We start from the raw sequence: 20,629 nt of genomic DNA, 5'->3' as shown, positions 1-20,629 counted from the left end.
CTTTCTATGAGTGTGTGTGGGGGTGTTTTTGTGGTCAGAGGGTCCAGGGGGGGCTCCTGGGGTGAGATGGTTGGGGACATATGGAATGGCCTTGGGGACAGTGGAGAGGGGTTTGTGGACAGTGGAATTCGGGGTGCCTAGGGGGGAATTAGGGCTATGGGAAGTCCCTGGGAACATTGGAGACACCAGGGGGGTCTCAGGGTGTTAAGGGAGGAACTGGGGACACCAAGAGGGTCTTGGGGACACCAGGAGGGGTCTCAGGACTCACCTGATCTTGGTGCAGCCCCTCCTCTGCCCGCCCAGGCCTCATTAACCTCCCCCAAATGTCCCCTAACCCCCATTTTCCCTTTAATCCCCTCCTCCCATAGGTACCTCTGACCCCCCAATGTACCCAAGACGTCTTTTAACTTCCCTAAAGGCACTCAAAACCCCCAAATCCCCATCCAAACTCCTCAGATCCCCCCAAATCTCCCGCAGCCCCCCCTCAAATCACTTCCAACCCCCCCCAAAGAGGAATCACCCACACCCTGGGACAGGAACACAGTGGGCTGTACTGGGGGCACTGGACTGTACTGGGAGGGCACTGGGGGGGGGGGGCTCAGGTGTCCCACGACAAGGTGGCCCAGCTCCAGGAGAGATCTGGGGAGCAGTGAGGAGGTACTAGTCTGTACTGGTCTGTCCTGGTTTGTACCCCCAATCCCCAAAGCCCCTCCCCAGCTCCCCCAGGACCCTCCCGCACCCCAGAGCCCCCCAGGCCCCCTTCAGGCCCCTGACTTGGTCCTGCTGCCCCTTGAGCATCTGCAGCTCCTGCAGAACCAGGCATTTCTTTGCTCCCCACCAGGTCGTTCCCACACCCAGAATGGAATCTGGAGGCAGCAGGATGTGCACAGGGCTCCCATTTCCTACAGTGCAAAGGGGCTGCAGGGAATGATTCCCCTGCTCCTGCAAATCTGCCAAAACCTGCAGGGCACAGAAGGGGGAGCTTCAGGAATTTGCTGGCCTTGGGATTGGAGCTCACAGGGTATTGAGAGGAACATATCCCTCAAATACAATCTCTGTGCATACACAATATCTGTCTGGACAGACAGATAAAGCAATAATCAGATATATTCTACATATTCTATAGAGTCCATCCTTAGGTGTTGTATGATAGATCTATAAGATATTACAAATAATAAGCAATAATAAGGCAAGTGTCCTCCTTAGGACACACACTTCAGAAGGGAACTTGCACTTGACCCCCTCCCTCTCTTCAGCTTCGAGCCACCCGGTGCCACAGAGGGGGACAGAGCTCCTGTGGAACATTCTATTCCACTGACACAGAGCAAGGAATAAACCCAAACTATTGCCTGGGTTTGTTCCCTGGGGGTCTCTGCAGCAGCAAGCACAGCCCCACACTGACTGCTCTGGGCTGTGCAGGCATTTGTGCTTCTGCCTGTCTCACACACACACACAAAAGTCTGGTTAGTGCTGCCCTCAGGAAACCCCCCCAGCCTTGGTCCATCTAAAGCCATGGAATTTGTCTTTGTTTCCCTTGGGTTCAGGGTCAGGCTGTGCCTGTGTCCAGCCCAGAGGCTCAGAAAAGCATTTCTCCTGTCCCACTGCAATCTGCTGCTGCAGACAGGACCCAGGCACTGGTGGCACTGGGAGTGAACAGCAGAGTGTTTCCAGGGGCTCTCTGAAGGAACACAAGTGTCCAAAGAAACCAGCACAAGTGTCCACAGAAGTCCCAGTCCTTCATCCCTGAATGAGCTTGTTCAGCCCAGGAAAAACTGTCTAAGTTTTATTTCCATGGAAGGAGGTTTTTCCCACTTTAACACCAGTTTAGTTCCAAACTGGTTTCTTCATTTCCTCCTCCCAATTCCCCTGAAGGACACTGACAGGGGCCATGGACACTGACAGGGATCACAGTTTGTCCCTTGGCCATACAGCTCCTGCTGTTTGGCAGCACAGGAGAGGTTAATTAGAGCCCAGGCTCCAATCCCAGGGCACCCATTGGATCAGCACTTGGGGATACAAACTGACCTTGTGCTCAGGATGAAGCTGTGAGCAGAGATTTCCCTGCAAAGTCTACAGTGAGTCAAGCTCTGGAGAGGAGATTGTGCCCCATGGATGGGATTGCAGAGGCTCCCTCAGGTCCCCAGCAGGAATCATCACTGTCTGCAAGTCCCTGCCAGGAGGTTGGAGCCAGGTGGGGGTGGGGCTGTTCTGCCAGGAAGCAGCAGTAGGACAAGAGGGTTGGGTCTGGAGCTGTGCCAGGGGAGGTTTAGGTTGGATATTGGGAAGCAATTTTTTGCAGAGAGAGTAATCAGGCCTTGGAATGGGCTGGGCAGGGAGGGGTGGAGTCAGCGTCCCTGGAGGTGTTGAAGGTGAGAGTGGATGTGGCCTCAGTGCCATGGTCTGGGAAGCACAGCGAGGTTGGATCCAGGGTTGGACTTGATGATCTCAGAGGTCTTTTCCAACCCAGCTGATTCTGGGATTCTGTGATTGCCATTCCTGTGGCAGCACATGCTTGAGGCTCCATCCCCAGGGTGACAGAGATGTCTGTCCATATCTATCTCCAAGGTTAGTCTGTAAATGTATGGTGTTAGAAAAGCAGGCTGAGTTGTGGGATGGTTGTAGAAGGAGAAAGAAGCCCAGAGGCCAGTGCAAGCAGGCAGCCCTCAGCTTGCACCTGATGTCCCCTCCCTGCAGGTTCCTGTCCTTGAGCCCAGGCCCTGAGGTGAGGCTGAGAAGTGGCGCGGAGGTGAGCCCAGAGCTGTCCCTGAGGTGAGGCTGAGAATAAGTGCAAGGCAGAGGTGCTGCTGAGGAAGGAGAGCCCCGTGGTGGGGAAGAGACAGAAGCTGTGACTGCCCATCCCCGAGCAGGTGCTGTGTCCATCCCCTGTGTGCCAGGTGAGCTGGGGCTTTGCTGCAGAGCTGCGGGCGCTGATTTGAGCGTCTCCAAGTGCTGAGATGGTGGGCACCCAGGAACACAAACTGTGCCTGGCCACGGAGCCTGCAAGGAGGAGCAGAGACAGCCCTGGCAGCGTGGGGGGCCAGGTTGTCCCTGTGCCTTCCCCTGCAGGCCCTGGCTGTCCCTGCTGGGCCCCTGTCCATCCCCATCAGGTCCCTGCCCGTCCCCCCCGGCTGAGCTCCCCCCAGGAAGTGCCGTGGAGCTGAAGCTGCTGCCATCCCCCCCTGCAGCCGCTGCCCCAGCCAAGGGAGCAGCAAAGGCAGGGCCAGGAGCAGAGGCAGCAGCAGGGGAGCCCTGGGGGGGCAGGAAGCTCTTGTGTGGGTCAGGAAAGAGGCGCTGGGCACGAGGCCGGGGCTGTGCTGAGCAGGCCCAGCCCTCACATCCCCCCAGCCAACGCCGGCTGCCCGGGGGGCTTGGGAGGGACCCCCAGCCCGTGTGCCCCACACTGAGCTGGCAGAGAGAGAGCCAAGGGACAGGGCCACGGGTGAGGGACAGGCAGGGCCACTGCAGGGCCACGGTGAGGGCACAGCCTGTGGCAGCAGAGCTGCCCAGGGCCGGGGGCAGCCGGGGGTGTTGGTACCAGCCAGGTCTGGGGCCGAGCAGAGCACGAGGCCTCTTGCAGAGCCCTGGAGCAGCCTCCCACTTGCCAGCCCCGCCCTGGTGGGGTGACACTGTCCCCTCCCTACAGGACACTCCCCTGAAATTTTCGAGGGGACCTTTTGTGTCTCTTCCTTGTTGCTGATTCCTTCTGGGGACCTGAGGGAGCCTCTGCAATCCCATCCATGGGGCACAATCTCCTCTGCAGAGCTTGACTCACTGCAGACTTTGCAGGGAAATCTGTGCTGGCAGCCTGACTATGTCCCAACCCCCCACACTCCCCCCAGGATATTTGGGACGAGTTCCTCCTTCCTGGGCACCCATGGGATGGGGGGTGATTGTTCTCCTGCTGTTGCTGTTGCTGCTCCGCCCCTGTCCCTGCCCTTCCTGCCACTGTCGGGTGAGCGGAGCGGCCAGGATGGGAAAGGGGTGAGAGAAGGGAAAAGAGCGGGTGGGACCCCCAAAGGGAGTGTGAGGGGCGGTGGGTCACCCCCAAAGGGAGCTGGGGGGGAGTCAGTGTTTGAAGGGCCAATGGAAAAGGGGTGTGAGAGGGGGGCTAAGAGGAGTGGGGAGAGCAGGAGCGGGGTTTCCATGGGGGAGCCTTGATGTCCCCATGCCTTGATCCCTGGAGAGCAGGGGAGGCTGGAGAGAGGGGAGAGCTGCAAGTACCCCGAGAGCCTGGAGAGGGGTTGCAGAGAAGGTGAAACCTGGACAGCAGGGACCCCTGGGATCCCCGGGACAACAAAGTGGAGAACCTGGAGAGGGGGAATGTCTGGGAACGCGGCACCCCGAAGGCGAGAGTCAGAAGAGAAGGGACCCTTGGGACCCCCAACACTCCCAGCATCCCTAAGTGGGACGCCCCAGCTTCCCAGAGAGGGGAGACCCTCTGAACCCCAGAGGGGAGAGACCAGAGATGGGGAACTTCTGGGAGAGTTTTTCTGGCTGAATCTTGATATTTTGGAGTATTTTTAGCTGAATCTCACATCTTTGCAGTTTGTGAGAGGTTCATCTCACTATTTCTGGGGGGTTTTTTGCCTGAATGTCAGTGGTTTCGGTTTTTCTGGGCTGGATCTTGGCTTTTGGAGGTCTTTATGGTCACAGGAGGCCTGGTAAGTTCTAGAGATGGACTTGGGCAGGAGGAACCCCCAAGCCAACGAGCTCAGCCCTTGTTTTCCCCCCCATCAGGATTTGTCCTTCCCAAAGCTTGGGCGGATGGAGGAGGAGGCTGGGAGGAAGAGGAAGATGCCTTGGGCCCCCCAGGCAGGTGAGGAGGAAGTCAGTGTCCCTTTGGGCGGGTGTTGTGCTGGCTCTGTCAGCCCAGCATGGCCCCGGCTGCAGGACAACCCCGCTGGCGCCGCCGTCCTGCCGGGGCCGGAGTTGGGGGGATGTCCTTGGCCTTCCCTGTGGGCCGGAGGCAAATCCCCTGCCTGTCCTTCTTGCTTCCTGCCCCAGGCCCCGAGCTGAGGAGGGAGAGCGCGGAGGACAAATCCCCCCGTGAGACCCTGGTGGGAGAGGCCGTTTTGAAGGGCTCCCCGGCGCAGGAAGGCAGCGGGGAGGAAAAGGGCCGGAGATCCCCCCGCAGGAGGGGCTCCAAAGCCAGCCCAGGGTGCTCTGAGGAGGAAAGAGCCAGCCTGTGCTGGGAAGGCGGCCAGAGCTTGAGGGGGAGCTCTGACCTGGTGGTCCCTGATCAGCCTCCCAGCAGGAAGAAGCCCTTCAGGTGCTTGGAATGTGGGAAGAGCTTCAGGAAGAGCACCCACCTCCTCACCCACCAGCACATCCACACTGGGGAACGGCCCTACAGGTGTGGGGAATGTGGGAAGAGCTTCAGTGACAGCTCCACCCTCCGCACCCACCAGCATATCCACACCAGGGAACGTTCCTACACATGTGGGGATTGTGGGAAGAGCTACAGCCTGAGCTCCAGCCTCCGCACCCACCAACGCATCCACACTGGGGAACGACCCTACACATGTGGGGAATGTGAGAAGAGCTTCAGTGACAGATCCCACCTCCGCTCCCACCACCTCATTCACACCAGGGAACGGCCCTACAAGTGCTTGGAATGTGGGAAGAGGTTTCAGACCAGCTCCAATCTCCTCCTGCACCAGCGGACGCACACGGATGAGAGGCCCTTCCGCTGCACCGACTGCGGGAAGGGCTTCAAACTGAACTCCCACCTTGTCAGACACCGGCGCATCCACACTGGGGAGAGGCCCTACAAGTGTGGGGAGTGTGGCAAGAGCTTCACCCAGAGCTCTAACTTGACCTCACACCAACGGACCCACCAATAAGGGAAGCCCTTCCAGTGCCCCAACTGCGGGAAGAGCTTCGGCCGCTGCTTCCACCCCAAATGAACCCCCTGATGGTGAGGCAACCCCTGGAGCCCAGTGACTGTCAGTCCATCCCTTTTGACCAGAATGGGCCAGTCCCCTTTCCCAGGGGCAGGTTCTGACAACAGAACCCTTCTTAGGGGTGTGTGGGGAGATTCTTGCCTTGGCTGGGGACCCTTCAAGGTCACTGCTGGAGGTTGAGAGCAGAGATCTCCCCACCAGCATTGGTCTGGGGGAGTTCCATCCATCTCTAATTAAGAATTAGTGCTTTTGTGCTAGCTTGAGTAGATTTGCTTCAACAATTGCTTTAGTGTAGAGCACTGTCCTATCTTATGCTGTACTCCTGGTAGTTTTAGTGTTTCTGTTGTGCAGTAAATAATTCTGATGAAGATCTTTTGTCTGATCATTTGTAATTCTAAATAAATTCATTTCTATCAATAGATCTGATTTGCCATCATTAAAAGCTGGGGGACAAAAGTGTTTCAGTCACACCTCTGTAATTCCTCTAAACTGGGTTTAGTTATGTTATGTTGGCATAACCCAAGTCTGAGATTGGATCCAGCAGCCCCCTGCACCCCAAAGTAAGCTGGGAGCTCAGGGGGGCCACCCCCCATTGCCAACCCCCTGTGCCCAAATACCTCCATGGGACCGTCAGACCCTCCAGACAACCCTCCCTTTTCCACCCTTCTCCCCGTTCCTTCTATATTCCCACTGTCCCCTCAATCCTCCATTTCCCCCCTGAACACTTTTGGGGTCCCAACCCCCACTGTTTGCCCTCTCTCCTGTGGCTGCTGAAGGAGAAAATGAGGCTGCACACACAGAGTTCCATTTTGGGACTTGTCCACCCATCTTTCCGGTGTCCCCCTTTCATTGGGGTTCCTTTGGAAACAGCGCCTGGGCTTTGTCTTTTAGTCCACCAGAATTCCCAGCATGACCCCAAAGCAGTGCCGTGATCCCACACATTCCCCTCCCCTCATGTGCTGGCTGTGTTCAGCCACCAGAGAAAAACACAGAGAAAAAACCATGCAGGGCATTCCAAGTGGTTTCCACTTTGGCAAACAGCACTCTCTGGATGGAAAATACCAATCAAGGCCAAAACACTCTTTGTTGATCCTGATTAACTGAATGCAGCTGCTGCTGCCTTAACTTGTTCCCACAGAAATTCTCAGGGTTCCTTTGCTTCCAGGAGGCCCCACATGTCCCAATGGCCCCTGGATTCCATGAGCTTCCACAGTCTCCAATGGTTCCTTTAGTTCCATGAGGCCCTGCAGACCCAAAATGCCCTTTGGATTGCAGGAGATTTCCCATTGTCCCAGGGTCCCTTGTGCTTCAGAAGCAGCTGCAGTGGGACAGTGGCCCCTTGGTTCCGTGAGCTCTGCAGTGTTCCAGGAATCCTTGGGTTCCAGGAGAGCCTGCAGTTTCACAAGGAGCACTTGAATGCAGGAGGTTCTGCAGGGTCCCAATGGGCCCTGGATTCTGGGAGGTTCAGAAATATCTCCGGGCTCCCTTGGTTCCAGGAGGACACACATGTCAGCAGGAACCCTGATTCCAGGAGGTTGGACAGTGTCCCAGAATTCCTTTGATTTCACGAGACCCTGGATTGTCCCAATGGCCTCCTGATTCCATCAGCCCCCTCAATGTCCCAATGGTCCCTTGGTTCCATGAGTTTCTGCAGCGTCCCAGGGTTCCTTTTGTTCCATGGGGAGCTGCAGTGTCACAATGGGCCCTGAATTCCAGGAGTTTTGCCAGGGTGACAGTGCCCCCTTGATTCCATGAGATTGCCCAGTGTCCCAGGGCTCCTTTGGCTCCAGAAGGCCCTGCAGTGTCACAATGGTCCTTGGTTCCATGAGGTTCTACCATGTCCTTGCTGGAACATGCGTGGTTGTAATGCTGCCCCACCTGCAGAGCTGCCTCCAGCTCTGGGCTCCAGCACAGGAAGGACATGGACCTGTTGGAGTCCAGAGGGGAGCAGCAAAAGGATCAGAGGGATGGAGCAGCTCTGCTGTGAGGAAAGGCTGAGAGAATTTGCATTGTTGAGGCTGGAGAAGAGAGGGCTTTGGGGTGACCTAATTGTGGCCTTGTAGTGCCTGAAAGGAACCATCAAGAAAGATGGAGAGAGACTTTGGACAAGGGCCTGGAGTGACAGGACAAGGGGCAGTGGCTTCACACGGGTAGAGGGAAGGGTTGGAGGAGATAGTAGGAAGGAAATCTTTCCTCTGAGGGTCCTGAGATTCTCCTGAAGGCCCCTCCAAAGCCAAAACATTCCATGATTGTGGGACTGGTGGGTGAGGTGGTGGTCGGAGCCGTCTGGGGCACAGGGACCCAAAATGAGGGAGTTTTCCATTGTGGGGGAAGGAAGGAGGGGCAGCAGAACTGACCCCTTGGATACCTGGCAGGCAGGCTTTGGCTGGAAGCTGGTGATGGGGAGCTGAGTGAAGCCCCCACAATGCAGGAGGAAATGGTCAGTGACCTGCTCTGCCAGTGAGACCCCCCCAAGTGCCTGGGCCCACATGGGATGCAGCCAAGAGTCCTGAGGGAGCTGGAGAAAGAGCTGGCCAAGCCACTCTCACTCATTCCCCAGCAGTGCTGCACAACTGCACAAGTCCCAGCTGACTGGCAACAAGCAAATGGGATGCCCATCCCCAGGAAGGGCCAAAAGGAGCATCTGGGCAACTCCTGGCCTGTCCCATTGGCCTCAGGACCAGGGAAGTCCATGCAGCAGATCCTCCTCAGTGCCATCCCATGGCAGGGGCAGGACAACCAGGGGATCAGGCCCAGCAAGCGTGGGGTTGGGAAAGGCAGGTCCTGCCTGACCAACCTCATCTCCTTCTCTGACAAAGGACCCGCTCAGCAGCTGAGGGAAAGGCAGGGATGTGTCTCTGGAATTCCAGAAAGCCTTTGGTACCATCTCCCCCAGCATCTCCTGCACAAACTGGCTGCTCATGACTTGCCCGGGGAACTGTTTACTGGGTGACAAAGTGTCTGATGGCCCAGGGAGTGGTGGGGAATGGAAGGAAATCCAGGTGGGGCCGGTCACTAGTGGGGTCCCCAAGGGCTCAGGGTTGGGGCTGCTCCTGTTTAACATCGTTGTGGATGATCTGGGCCAGGGGATCAAGTGCCCCCTCAGGAAAGTCGTGGACAACACCACGTTGGGTGTGAGTGTGGATGTGCTGGAGGGCAGGAAGGCTCTGCAGAGGGATCTGGACAGGCTGGATCAATAAGGTCAAGTGTCAGGGCCTGCCCTTGGTTCCCAACAACCCCTGGAATGCTCCAGGCTGGGGGCAGAGGGGCTGCAGAGCTGCTCAGCAGGAAGGGACTTGGGGGTGCTGCTTGACAGCGGCTGGATATGAGGCAGAGTGTGCCCAGGGGGGCAGGAAGGCCAAGGGCATGGTGGCCTTTGTGGAGAAGAGTGTGGCCAGCAGGAGCAGAGAACTGATTGCCCCTCTGTGCTGGGCACTGGGGAGGCCCCACCTGGAGTGCTGTGTCCAGTTCTGGCCCCTCAGTGCCAAAAGGCCCTTGAGGGGCTGGAGCGTGTCCAGAGAAGGGAACGGAGCTGGGGAAGGCTCTGGAAAACATGTCTGCTGAGGGACGGCTGAGGGAACTGGGCTGGTTGAGTCTGGAGAAGGGGAGGCTCAGGGGGGACCTCATTGCTCTCTGCAATGACCTGAAAGGAGGTTTTAGTGGGTGTGGGGATCGGTCTCTTCTGCAAAGTCTTTAGTGACAGGAAGAGAGGAAACGGCCTTAAGGTGCATCAGGTGAGGCTTAGATTAGATATTCAAAACCCCTTTTTCCACTAAGAGAGTGTTCAGGCATTGGAACAAGTAGCCCGGGGAGATGGTGGAGTCTCTGGAAGTGTTCAGGTGTGTGGTGGGTTGATTTTGGCTGGACACCAGGTGCCCTCCCAGCTACTCTATTACTCCCCTTCTCAGTAGGACAGGGGAGGGAGTAAGGTGGGAAAAAAAACAACTGGTGGGTTGGGATAAGACAGTTTATTTAAAGCAAAAGATAGCAGGGTTTGTTCTCTGCTTCCCATGAGCAGCCATGGTCGGCCACTCCCCAGGAGCAGGGCTTGGGTCCGCGGGACGGTTCCTCAGCAGGCAGCCACCAGACAATGAATGCCCCCCTCCTGCTCCGGGCCTCAGCTTTTAGAGCTGAGCTGACCTCCCATGGGCTGCAATGTCCCTTGGGTCAGTTGGGCTCAGCTGGCCTACTTGGGTCCCCTGCCAGGCTCTCGCCCTCAGCTAAGGAAGGAATGTCCCAGTGTTGGTGCTGTGCTCAGCAGTGGCCAAAACACTGGGGTGTTCTCAACACCCTTCCAGCTGCCAATGCCAAGCCCAGCCCTGGGAGGGCTGCTGTGGGGAACTGAACTGCAGCTCAGCCAGACCCAACCCAAATATCTATGGCACATATTCTATAAAATCCATCCTTAGGTGTTGTGTGATAGATCTGTAAGATATTACAAATAATAAGAATAATAAGGCAAGTGTCCTCCTTAGGGACACCCCCCCCAAACTCCTTCCTGGGTTTGTTCCCTAGGGGTCTCTGCAGCAGCAAGCACAGCCCCACACTGACTGCTCTGGGCTGTGCAGGCATTTGTGGTTCTGCCTGTCTCACACACACCCCCAACCTTGGGATGGATCTGGATGACACTGGATGTGATGTCATGGGGAGATGTGATATCATGGGGATGTGTGATGTCACAGGGACGATGTGATGTCACAGGGGAGGATGTGATATCACAGGAGAGGTGTGATGTCATATGATGGATGTGAAGTCATAGAGATGTGATGTCACAGAAAGGATGTGATGTCATATGATAGATGTGACATCATAGGTAGGATGTGATGTCACAAGAAGGATGTGATGTCACAGGGAGGATGTGATGTCAGAGGGGAGGATGTGATGTCACAGGGATGATACAATATCAAAGGAGAGGTGTGATGTCATAGGGGAGTTGTGATGTCATAGGGAAGTTGTGATGTCACAGGAGAGGATGTGACATCACAGAGATGTTATGATTTCACAGAAGTGATGTCATATGATGGTTGTGATGTCATAGGGGAGATGTGATGTCATAGTGGAGGTGTGATGTCAGAGGGCAGCTGTGATGTCACAGGGAAGGTGTGATGTCATGGGGAGATGTGATGTCACATGAGAGCTGTGATGTCACAGGGGAGGATGTGACGTCACAGGGATTATATGATATCACAGGAGAGATGTGATGTTTGTCTCTGCCTGGGTGTGGGTGTGAATTGACTGTGGGGTGAATGTTGTTCTTGGGAATCTATAATTCAGTCACTGTTAAAATTGTGGCAAATGCTATTGAATCACTTGAAAACTGCTCACTTGGTCAATGATTAAGTGCTTCAAAACTCTTTTGCCCCCTCTTCTTTGTGTCTAAATCCTTTTCACCCTGACCTTCTTGCATCCCAAGGCTCTGTGTAAATCATTCCCTTTCATAAAAATATATATATATTTCATGACTTCCACTTTAAAATCTTCCTCCTTAGCTAAAGTACAAGATAACTCAAATTCGTTGTTGACGTCTTGAAGACAATTAAAGAAAGAAAAATAATTTGTTTTTAGTGTTTTAATGGGTCCCACAGTGTGTTTGGAGCTGCATCAGCTGTCAGTCCAAGATGGGCCATGTCAGAACTGGTGAGGTTGGGGGGTGAGGAGCAAGGTTGATCATCCAGGGTCAGTGTGGATCTCCTGAGGAGACACTCAGCATCAAGATCACTTGGAGAACACCTCTATCACCTCTTCTCTGAACTAAAAAATATCCATAATTGAATTAAAACAAAAAAAGTACAAACTTTGAAGACTTGTTTTGAAATTGCCTTGAAGACAATTAAAGGAAGACAAAGAGATCCTGAGGGATTTCTGCATTTTAATGAGCCCCACTGTGTGTTTGCAGCCCAGCCCATGATCCTGAGGTACTGAGAGAAGATTGAAGCAGCTGCTGAAGAAGTCAGAAGCCAAAGTGCAAGTGCCTTGAAGCATTGCTGGGCCCCACTGAGGGCAGGCACTGCCAAAGCCTCCCCAGGGACTCCTTGGAGCAGCTCCTTGGAGGCCAGGAGTGCAGGCAGACAAAGGCTCTGGGCAGGCCCCTGCAATGCTGAGCAAAGCCTGCCTTGGTTTTGTGGAGCACAAAGGCCAAGGCCTGAGCCCCAGGCCCTGGCCCAGCAGATCCTGTCCCTCCCGGCTGGCTCAGGGCTGTTTGGGGGGCACTGGGATGGGAGGGGGAGGAACAACAAAGGCCCAAAACTGGGCAACCCCTGCCAGGCTCCTGAGGGAGGGGCGAGGCAGAACCCAAGTGCAGAACCTGCCAGGCAAGTGTCTTGTGGTGGCCTGAGTGGCAGAGGCAGCTGCCAGAGGCAAGGGGACAAAGGCCTGGGTGCCTTTGGGCCTTGCAGCCCTGCCAGAGCCCTTGGCCATCTCTCCTGCAGGCTGTCCTGCCCTGGCCCTGCTGCTGCTCTGCCCTTGCAGGCTGCACACACCCCTCCTGCTTTCCCACCCCCTCCCAGCAGCATTTCTAGACCCTCCCTGATGTCTCTGCACCAGCTCTGGCTGTTCCCTGGCACACAAAGCCATGGGCTGATCCTGACTCCCTCTGGGTGACCTCTTGCACGACAAGGGTTCCCACTGAGAGATATTTCATTTTCCTCACCTTCAGTCTGAACCTTCCATGCTACTCTTTGTGGAGATTTCATTCTATTTCCAATATGGAGAAAAGCTCCATCCTGTCAGGTCTCCTCTAGACCCTCTCCAGTTCTTCCTCATTCCTCCAGAATGGGGAACCTCACAGACAGACAGACCAGTCCAGATGTGGTGACCCCAGGACTGAGTCCAGGGGGGTGACAACTCCCTTGTCTGGGTGCCCACACTCCCCCCAAGGCAGCCCCATGTGCAGTTGGCCTTAAATCAAGGGACCATTCTGATTCTTTGTAACGTCACGGAATCAAGTGGCACCGTGACACTGCAGGGCCTCATGGAACCAAAGGAATGCAGGGACACTGTGGAATCTCATGGAACCAAGGGACCATTGTGACATGCGGGGTCTCTTTGGAACAAAAGGAACCCTGAGACATCTCAGAACCTCCTGGAACCAAGGGGCCACTGTGCCTGCCCAGAACTCCATGGAATCAAGCAGAATCGCTGCCTCCCCCCCGCCGCCGCACGGACCGGAGTCGCCGGCTCTGCCCCGCTTGGACACCTCTGGAGTCAGCGTGTTCTTGGGCAGCACAACTGATCTCAGACCAGAGAGTTTTCCACATCTTGCTTTACTCCCTCTTTCCCTTGGTTTAATTTTTGTTCTTTGTTCATTTAGGAAGAAAAGGGGGAAGGGAGGCACCTGTTGATCCCTGGTTTTATCTGTTTACAAAAGGGAGTTGGGTCAGGGGGGAGAGAGGAGGCAATTCTCTCTCTGTTGTAACTTTGAACTGTTTTGTTGGTATTGCTGGGTTTGCTGCTATATTTCTTGTCAGTAAACTCTTATTTTCTCACTTATAGCTCCTTATATTTTGTCTCCTTGTACTGGTGGGGAATAAAAGAGGAGTGAATTCATTTTATTGCAGTTCCCGCCCCAATATGTGTCTTTAAACCAGGACGGGTTGCTCAAGGGCTCCCTGAAATTTGGCATCATCCACAAAGGACTCAAAAATCCCTTTTGTCCCATTATATAGAGAGATCTTCTGCATTGGTGTTCAAAGGCTGGTCACTGAGGGATTTCATCAGGAAGTTGCTGCCAAAACGACTTTGTACCATGGATTTTATTTGACACTCTTCATTCAGCCAACTTCCCACCCACCACATCTTCCACTTCTTCAGTCCAACTCTCACCACTCTGGCCATAAGGAGACCACAGGAGACTATGTCAAGGACCTTGATAAAGTCTGAGCACAAAACATCCCCTTCTTTTCCCTCCCACGGGGGTTCTGCAATCCCTGCCTTGTCCTTCCCATGCCTGGGAATGGCTGCAGGAGGACTTGCCATATCCCCTTCCCTGCTGAGCCTGAGCAGTCTGGAACTCTGCCAACCCTCCTTGCTGCCCTGTTTGCAGACTGGTTTCATGTCTGCCTTTGCCAAGGCCCCAGGAAGCTCTGGGATGGCTCTGGCCTTTCCAAGGGTTTGGGAGAGGTCTCGCAGTGACACTGCCCAGCCTTCTCAATATCCCTGACACCAAAACCTTTTCCATAGCCCACACTTTGAGAGGAATGCTCAGGACACAACACAAGCTGTCCTGGTAGTTCTGGAGAATGAGAAGGGATTTCTTCCTCGAGGCCAACCCCTCCAATTGGATTTGAGTGCAGCTGAAAGGTTTCCTCAGCATTTCCCCTGGTGCCTCCCTGCCCTGAAGGTTTCTGGCCCTCAGGCTGGAGCTGAGGGGGTTGGGCAGGTGCCTGAGGAGGGGGTAGAACAAGGGCTGTGTCCAACTGTGCCAGGAGGGCTGTGCTGGGCAAGGAGGAGGAGGCTGCAGAAAACAGTGGCTCTGGGGAGGTGAGAGGAGCAGCTGGAGAGACCTTGTGCCTGCCCACACTGGGCAGGAGCTGCCCCAGGATGGCAGCTCTGAAGCACTCCCAGGATGTCCCTGGGAGCAGGAGGGGAAGACTGGATCTGAAAATGGAACCTGGAAAGCAGAGAGCAGGAGTGTCATGGGGACACTGCAGGAGAGTTCCAGCCCTGGAGCAAGGTGACAGAAGAAGTGACCCAGTACATGCAGTGGCCTCAGAAGATCCCACAGCATCCTGGAGATGCTGGAAGGGAGCCCAGCTCTGCTTCACAAGTTCCCAGGGCCTGTCCCTGCCTGTGCTCCAAGGGCTTCCAGCCCACAGGACTGTTCTCAGAGAGCACTCAGGCCTTACAGCGAGAAAGGGGCTCAGGAGGACAGTGTGGAAGTGGCAAGAGAGCAGCTCTGCAAAGACCAAGCACTGCTGCTCCCTGGCAGTGCTGCTGGGCTGGGATTATTGTCCCCTTCCCGTTTGCAAATACACCCTGTCCTGCAGTGTGCTGTCCTTTAGGAACAGCTAAGAAGAAGGGTCTTGGACAAAGAGTGCACTGCAGGGTCCTTTATTTTTTTTAAATAGTCAGAGAGTACAATTCATCAGTTATATATCTCTGGGTCCAATTCAATGAATAGAAACTAAATTAGAAGGCAGATGTATAACAATATTTAATTGCACAGAAATATTGCCAGAAGAACCTGATGACCTCCATGAAAATACTGAGCAGGAAGGTTGGGCCATTAAGGAGTCCCATTCTGAATGCTATGCACCAGAAAACTGGCTTTTTATTGCTCCTGAAAAGCATCCAGTCATCATTTTCCTTATGGCATCCTTGAGCTCCTGGTTCCTCAGGCTGTAGATGAAGGGGTTCAGTGCTGGAGGTACCACTGAGTAGAAAACTGACACCACCAGATCCAGGGATGGGGAGGAGATGGAGGGGGGCTTCAGGTAGGCAAATGTGCCAGTGCTGAGGAACAGGGAGACCACGGCCAGGTGAGGGAGGCACGTGGAAAAGGCTTTGTGCTGTCCCTGCTGAGAGGGGATCCTCAGCACAGCCCTGAAGATCTGCACATAGGAGAACACAATGAAAATGAAACAATCAAGTCCTAAAGAGACAGTAAACAAGAGAAGCCCAATTTCCCTGAGGTAGCCTGAGTGTGAGCAGGAGAGCTTGAGGATGTGTGGGATTTCACAGAAGAACTGGCCCAGGGCATTGCCCTGGCACAGGGGCAGGGAAAATGTATTGGTTGTGTGCAGCAGAGAATAGAGAAAGCCAGTGGCCCAGGCAGCTGCTGCCATGTGGGCACAAGCTCTGCTGCCCAGGAGGGTCCCGTAGTGCAGGGGTTTGCAGATGGCAACGTAGCAGTCGTAGCACATGATGGTGAGGAGGGAAAACTCTGTTCCAAGAAAGAAGACAAGCAGAAAGGCCTGTGCAGCACATCCCTTGTAGGAGATGGTTGTGGTGTCCCAGAGGGAATTGTGCATGGCTTTGGGGACAGTGGTGCAGATGCAGCCCAGGTCTGTGAGGGAGAGGTTGAGCAGGAAGAAGCCCATGGGGGTGTGCAGGTGGTCGTCACAGGCTATGGCACTGAGGATGAGGCCGTTGGCCAGGAGGGTAACCAGGGAGATGGCCAGGAAGAGCCAGAAGTGCAGGAGCTGCAGCTCCCGCCTGTCTGTGAATGCCAAGAGGAGGAACTGGGGCATGGAGCTGCTGTTGGGCATTTGATGCTTTTTAGCACAGGATCTGTTCAAAAAAAGAAAGGACAGGGAACAGTTAAGATAGACCTCTATGGAAAAGCCACTCCATTGCTAAAAGAAATTCATGTGTCAAATGTCACCAAATGCACTGCCAAGCAGTCAGTTTTGCTCTGCTCCAGGGAGACATGGAATTTTTTGGTAAAGCTCTCACACACACAAGGAATGTCAGATGTAAGAGACCTTGAATACAAAAGTTCCATCGCTACCCTAAAGACTCAGAAGAGCTGGAGCTGCAGAGCAGAAGCTTAGTCTGTCCTTGGAATAACTGTACCTGTGTTTTCTATTTTTACCATCACAGCTGGGAAAGTTCCACTGCAGGAATCCTCATTTCTATGGCCCAGCACACAGTGCCCAGCAAAGCTGCAGGGAAGGGCCCCCAGAGCTGCCTGAACACCCCCTCCCCCAGGCACTTGCCCCCCACTCCCTGCCCAGGGCTCTGCTGCCTGGAGCTGTCCCTGCCAGCAGCTGCTTCCCCGGGCTCAGGGTTGAGAAAGTGACACTGATGTGTCTATAAGACAGTTTTGATGTCTGACACTCTCAGGTTCAATCTCCTCTAATCTAACAGAGTTCAAGTTTCAGTGTCTCCTCCTGTACTCAGAGATTAATTTCTCTGTCACAGTCAACACCCAGACAACCCAGAGTATAACACTGAAAGAACTGGTTCATTCACTTTAAGGTACCTCCTGTCTGTCTGTGCCTCTTGCAAATACCTTCTGGGAAATTTCCTGCTTTGATCTGGAGCTGTGACCAGCCCTCATCCCTGCAGCCCACTTTGGAGATCAGAAGGACTCTGCCCTGCTCTGCCCTCCCAGGAGTTGTTCCTTCCCCACAGCCCTTCTCCCCCAGCCCCGTGGCAGCTCCTTGGCCGGGCTGAGAGCTGACCCTGGCAGGCAGCAGAGTCCCTGCCCCAGCACACAGAGCTCTGGGGGCAGGACCCTGCTCTGCCCCACAGCCCTGGGCACCCCTGGCTGCACCCCCACCTTCCCACCCCACAGCCAGCCCTGCCACAGGGAACCTTCTGGCCCTGGGCCTCTGATGGGGCAGCAGCAAGTCCTGCTCTGCAGCAGCTTCTCCTGCTGCACCCCAGCAAATCCAGCAGAGCCATCCTGACAGCTCCTGCCACTGCTGCCATTTGGCAGCTGGCAGAGGCACTTGCAGGAACTCACCTGCACTGCTCTGCAGCCAGAGCCTGACCGTGGCAAAGGGCTGGCAAGGTTTCTGCCCTGAGCAGCTCTGCCCTGTCCTCCCACCCCAGGATCCCTTGAACCTCCTGCTCCCTTCTCCTCTCTGCCCTTGCTGCCTGCAGCTCCTGCCCTGCTCTGCCATATGGCCACTTCCCCTGCACTGCAGCAACTGGGAGAGTCCTGCTGAAAGATCCTGGAAGATGTGGGATGTGGCAGCTTTAGGAGATGCCTCCAGGAAGGCAAGTTGAACTTTCCTACAGCCAGAGAATTCTTCCTTCAAATCCTGGGAAGGTTTCTTGCCTAGTGAGAGCTCAGTCACCTCCCAGCCCAGGCTGCCTCTCATCTCTCTGCCTTCTCTCCTGTGCCCTGGGTGCTGCAGGCAGTGCCCTCAGCCCTGCTGGGCTGTGCAGAGGAGCTGCTTCTGGGCAGAGCTGTCTCTTTGAAGCTCTTCTTGCTTGCCAGGAACTCCCTGTGTGCCAGGAGCCCGGCCCAGCTCAGCAGCACAGCAACAGCTCCAGGTCTTTAATGACCCCCAGAGGGGGTTTGTGTTGTTTACGTGAAACTCAGTCCCTGAGAGTAAGTTCAAACAACTTTTCAAGAAGTCAAAATGAGATTGAAATACTGAAGTTTCTTGTACTTTTACTGGGTCTCAATGTGGGACACAACTGTGAAAGTGTCCCCAGATTCAAGTTGGAACAGAAAATTGCAGTGATGACAAGAATGGACAAGCAAGGGAAAGGTGGTTCCGATGCTGAGGAAACCTGGATGTATTTGATTAATCCAACAGGCCAAGGCCTGACCCCCAGCCCCTGGGAAGGCAGATACTGTCCCTGCCTCATTCCTCAGGGCTCTTCCTGGGGCACTGGGATGTGGGATGTGCAATGCCAAGGGCAGGACCATGGGGTGGCACCTGCCAGGCTGCTGAGCAGGGACAAGGAGGCCATGAGGCCCCAGGGCTGCAAGGGGCACTCCGCTCCTCCTGGCATCAGGGGCACAGACAGCAGCCCTGGCCAAAGGCCTGCAGAAGGTGGCTCTGTCAGGGCCTTTCAGCTTCTCCCCATGCCTGTCTCCTCTCCAGCCCAGGCTGTCCTACGGTGTCCATGCCCTGCCCCTTTCCCTTCAGGCTGTCCTCATCCCCCCGGCTGCCCCACCTGGCTGGCACCTTCCTGCACTGACATCTCTGCGTCCTCCCTGGCTCTTCCTGCACACACAAAGCCTTGGGCTCATCCAGACTCCTTCTGGGTGATGTGTTGCACCACAGCACTGCCCTTGGAGGGAAATTCCTTTTCTCCTTGTACCAGCCTGGACCTCCTCAGCTGCACTTGCCATTAATTCTTTCTTTCTCGTGCTGTTTTCTGCTACAACAAAAGCATCCCCCCTCTCTGAAGTGACTCTTCAAGCACTCCCAGGGTTCTTCTCTGCTGTCCTCTGCCTGCACACCACTGAACTCATGACTCCTTTGCCCCTGTAGAGTGGTCATGTTTGAGACCTCCAAACCCTGGGACATCTCTGAGCACTCTCTGAGGTGTCTGCAGATGAAAACATGGCCTAAGATAGTCACAGGATTATGTTTTACCAAGGGCTGTAGTGGCAGAACATGGGGCAATGACTTTGAACTGAAATAGGGGAGCTTTTTTTTATTGGATAAAATGAAGAAATACTTACCAATGGGGCTGGCAAGGACTACAACAGAAGAGGATGTCCCATCCCTGCATTTTTCAAGGTCAGGAACTTTGAGCAGCCTCAATTAGTGAAGATGTCACTCTCCATGTCCAGGGACTTGGACCACATAAGCTTTTATGTCCCTTCCAATCCAAACCATTCTGTGATTCTTTGAGTCCCAAACTCCTTCTCCAAAGAATTACTGTTGCTAGGACAGGAATTACCATGTTTTTGGAGAAGCCATTGTAAACCCAAAAGGTAAAAAATCAATTCAAATAAAGTTCCAGCATCTCTGTGTGAGAGTTTCACCAAATGGGTCAATGGCAGAGCCTCCCAGGATGACCTTGCCAGTTGAAGATGGGGGATTCTGTTTGAGGTCTGATTCTTATGATGGGCACCAAGAAAGCACATTTAGGGACTGTGAAAGACTTGTGGTGGGATCTCTAGGGAAGAATCAAAGGAAGGGAAATGGTGGGGTCATGGTGGTTTGTGAAGCAACAACTGTGAGAAAACAGAGAGAAAAGGGATGAAAAAGCTGGTCATGGTAAACAGGAGGCTGCTCAAGACACTTTCGAGGCCATGCCCTGACACTGATCCCCACAGCCTGTCCAGTTTTCTTAATAACTCCACTGCCAAGAAGTTTCTGTGGGGAGGGACCTCTCTGCTCCTGGCACAGATTGTGGCCCAAGTTGCAACCACTGCAGCAGGAGCCACAAATAGTCAGGTCTTGTGTTCTTTGGGGGACCAGACTGTGCCCAGACTGGGATGTGTGTGTGTTGGAAGCACAAAAGAGTGAAGCAAATGCAAAGTTAAACACCCAATGTACCCTGACTTTGTCCCTAAGTGGGGGATGAGAACTGGACACAACATGTGCAGGGACAGATGGAGGGGTTTGTCCCCCTGGCCCTGCCCAGAAGGGACACCTTTCAGGAAGGGTTGTGGCCTTGGCTGTGCTGAGGGTTGCCCCGGGCAATGCAGCTTGGGATTGCAGTGGCACTGTCAGGGCTCTGCAGAGCTCCTGGCAGTTCATGCATTTGTCCCCAGCAATACCAGAGAACTGCAGGGGTTGCAGTCAATCACTTGTGCTCTTTGGGACCCCGACTGGCTCTGCTGAATGGGAGCAGGCCTGGAGTTCCCAGACTGTTCCTGCATCCAGGGTCGGGCCTGCAGTGACGTTTGTGCAGCATTCAATTGGTGCAGTGGCAGGATGGCCATGGATCCATTCCTGCAGAAACACAATGGTGCTCCATCCCAGGCAGGGAGAGAATGGGCCCACAAATGTTGGAAGGAGAAGAACCAGGGAGTTTTGGCCCTGTGGAATCCCATGGAACCAAAGGAACCCTGGGACATGGTGGAACCTCCTGGAATAAAGGGGACATTGTGACCCTGCAGCACCTCATGGAACCAAAGGGAGTCTGGGACGTGGCAGGGTCTGATGGAAACAAAGGAACCTCCTGGGAACAAAGGGACCCTGGACACTGCCAAAACTCAGGGAGACAAGGGAGCCCCAGGACACTGTGGAATCTCCTGGAATCCAGGAGCCATTGGAATACACTGGGGCCTCCTGGAACCAAAGGGAACATGGGACACTGCGGAACCTCATGGAATCAAAAGGACCCCGGGACTTTGTGGAACATCA

The 20,629-nt window shown here is 54.7% G+C and overlaps 1 protein-coding gene and 1 pseudogene across 1 annotated transcript in view; one reads left to right on the top strand and one right to left on the bottom strand.

The window, feature by feature from the left end:
- The window catches only part of LOC127474810 (uncharacterized), a 1,039,526-nt gene that overhangs the window by 658,280 nt on the left and 360,617 nt on the right, over positions 1 to 20,629 (bottom strand).
- Positions 1,212 to 20,629, top strand: part of LOC127474830 (zinc finger protein 883-like) — a 334,043-nt pseudogene continuing 314,625 nt past the window's right edge.

Source organism: Manacus candei, unplaced genomic scaffold (assembly GCF_025592945.1).
Source record: "Manacus candei isolate 608988 ecotype Guabito, Panama unplaced genomic scaffold, ASM2559294v1 h1tg000045l, whole genome shotgun sequence".
Lineage (NCBI taxonomy): Eukaryota > Metazoa > Chordata > Aves > Passeriformes > Pipridae > Manacus > Manacus candei.
The sequence above is the reverse complement of the archived record's forward strand: the minus strand, read 5'-3'. Positions and strand labels throughout refer to the sequence as shown.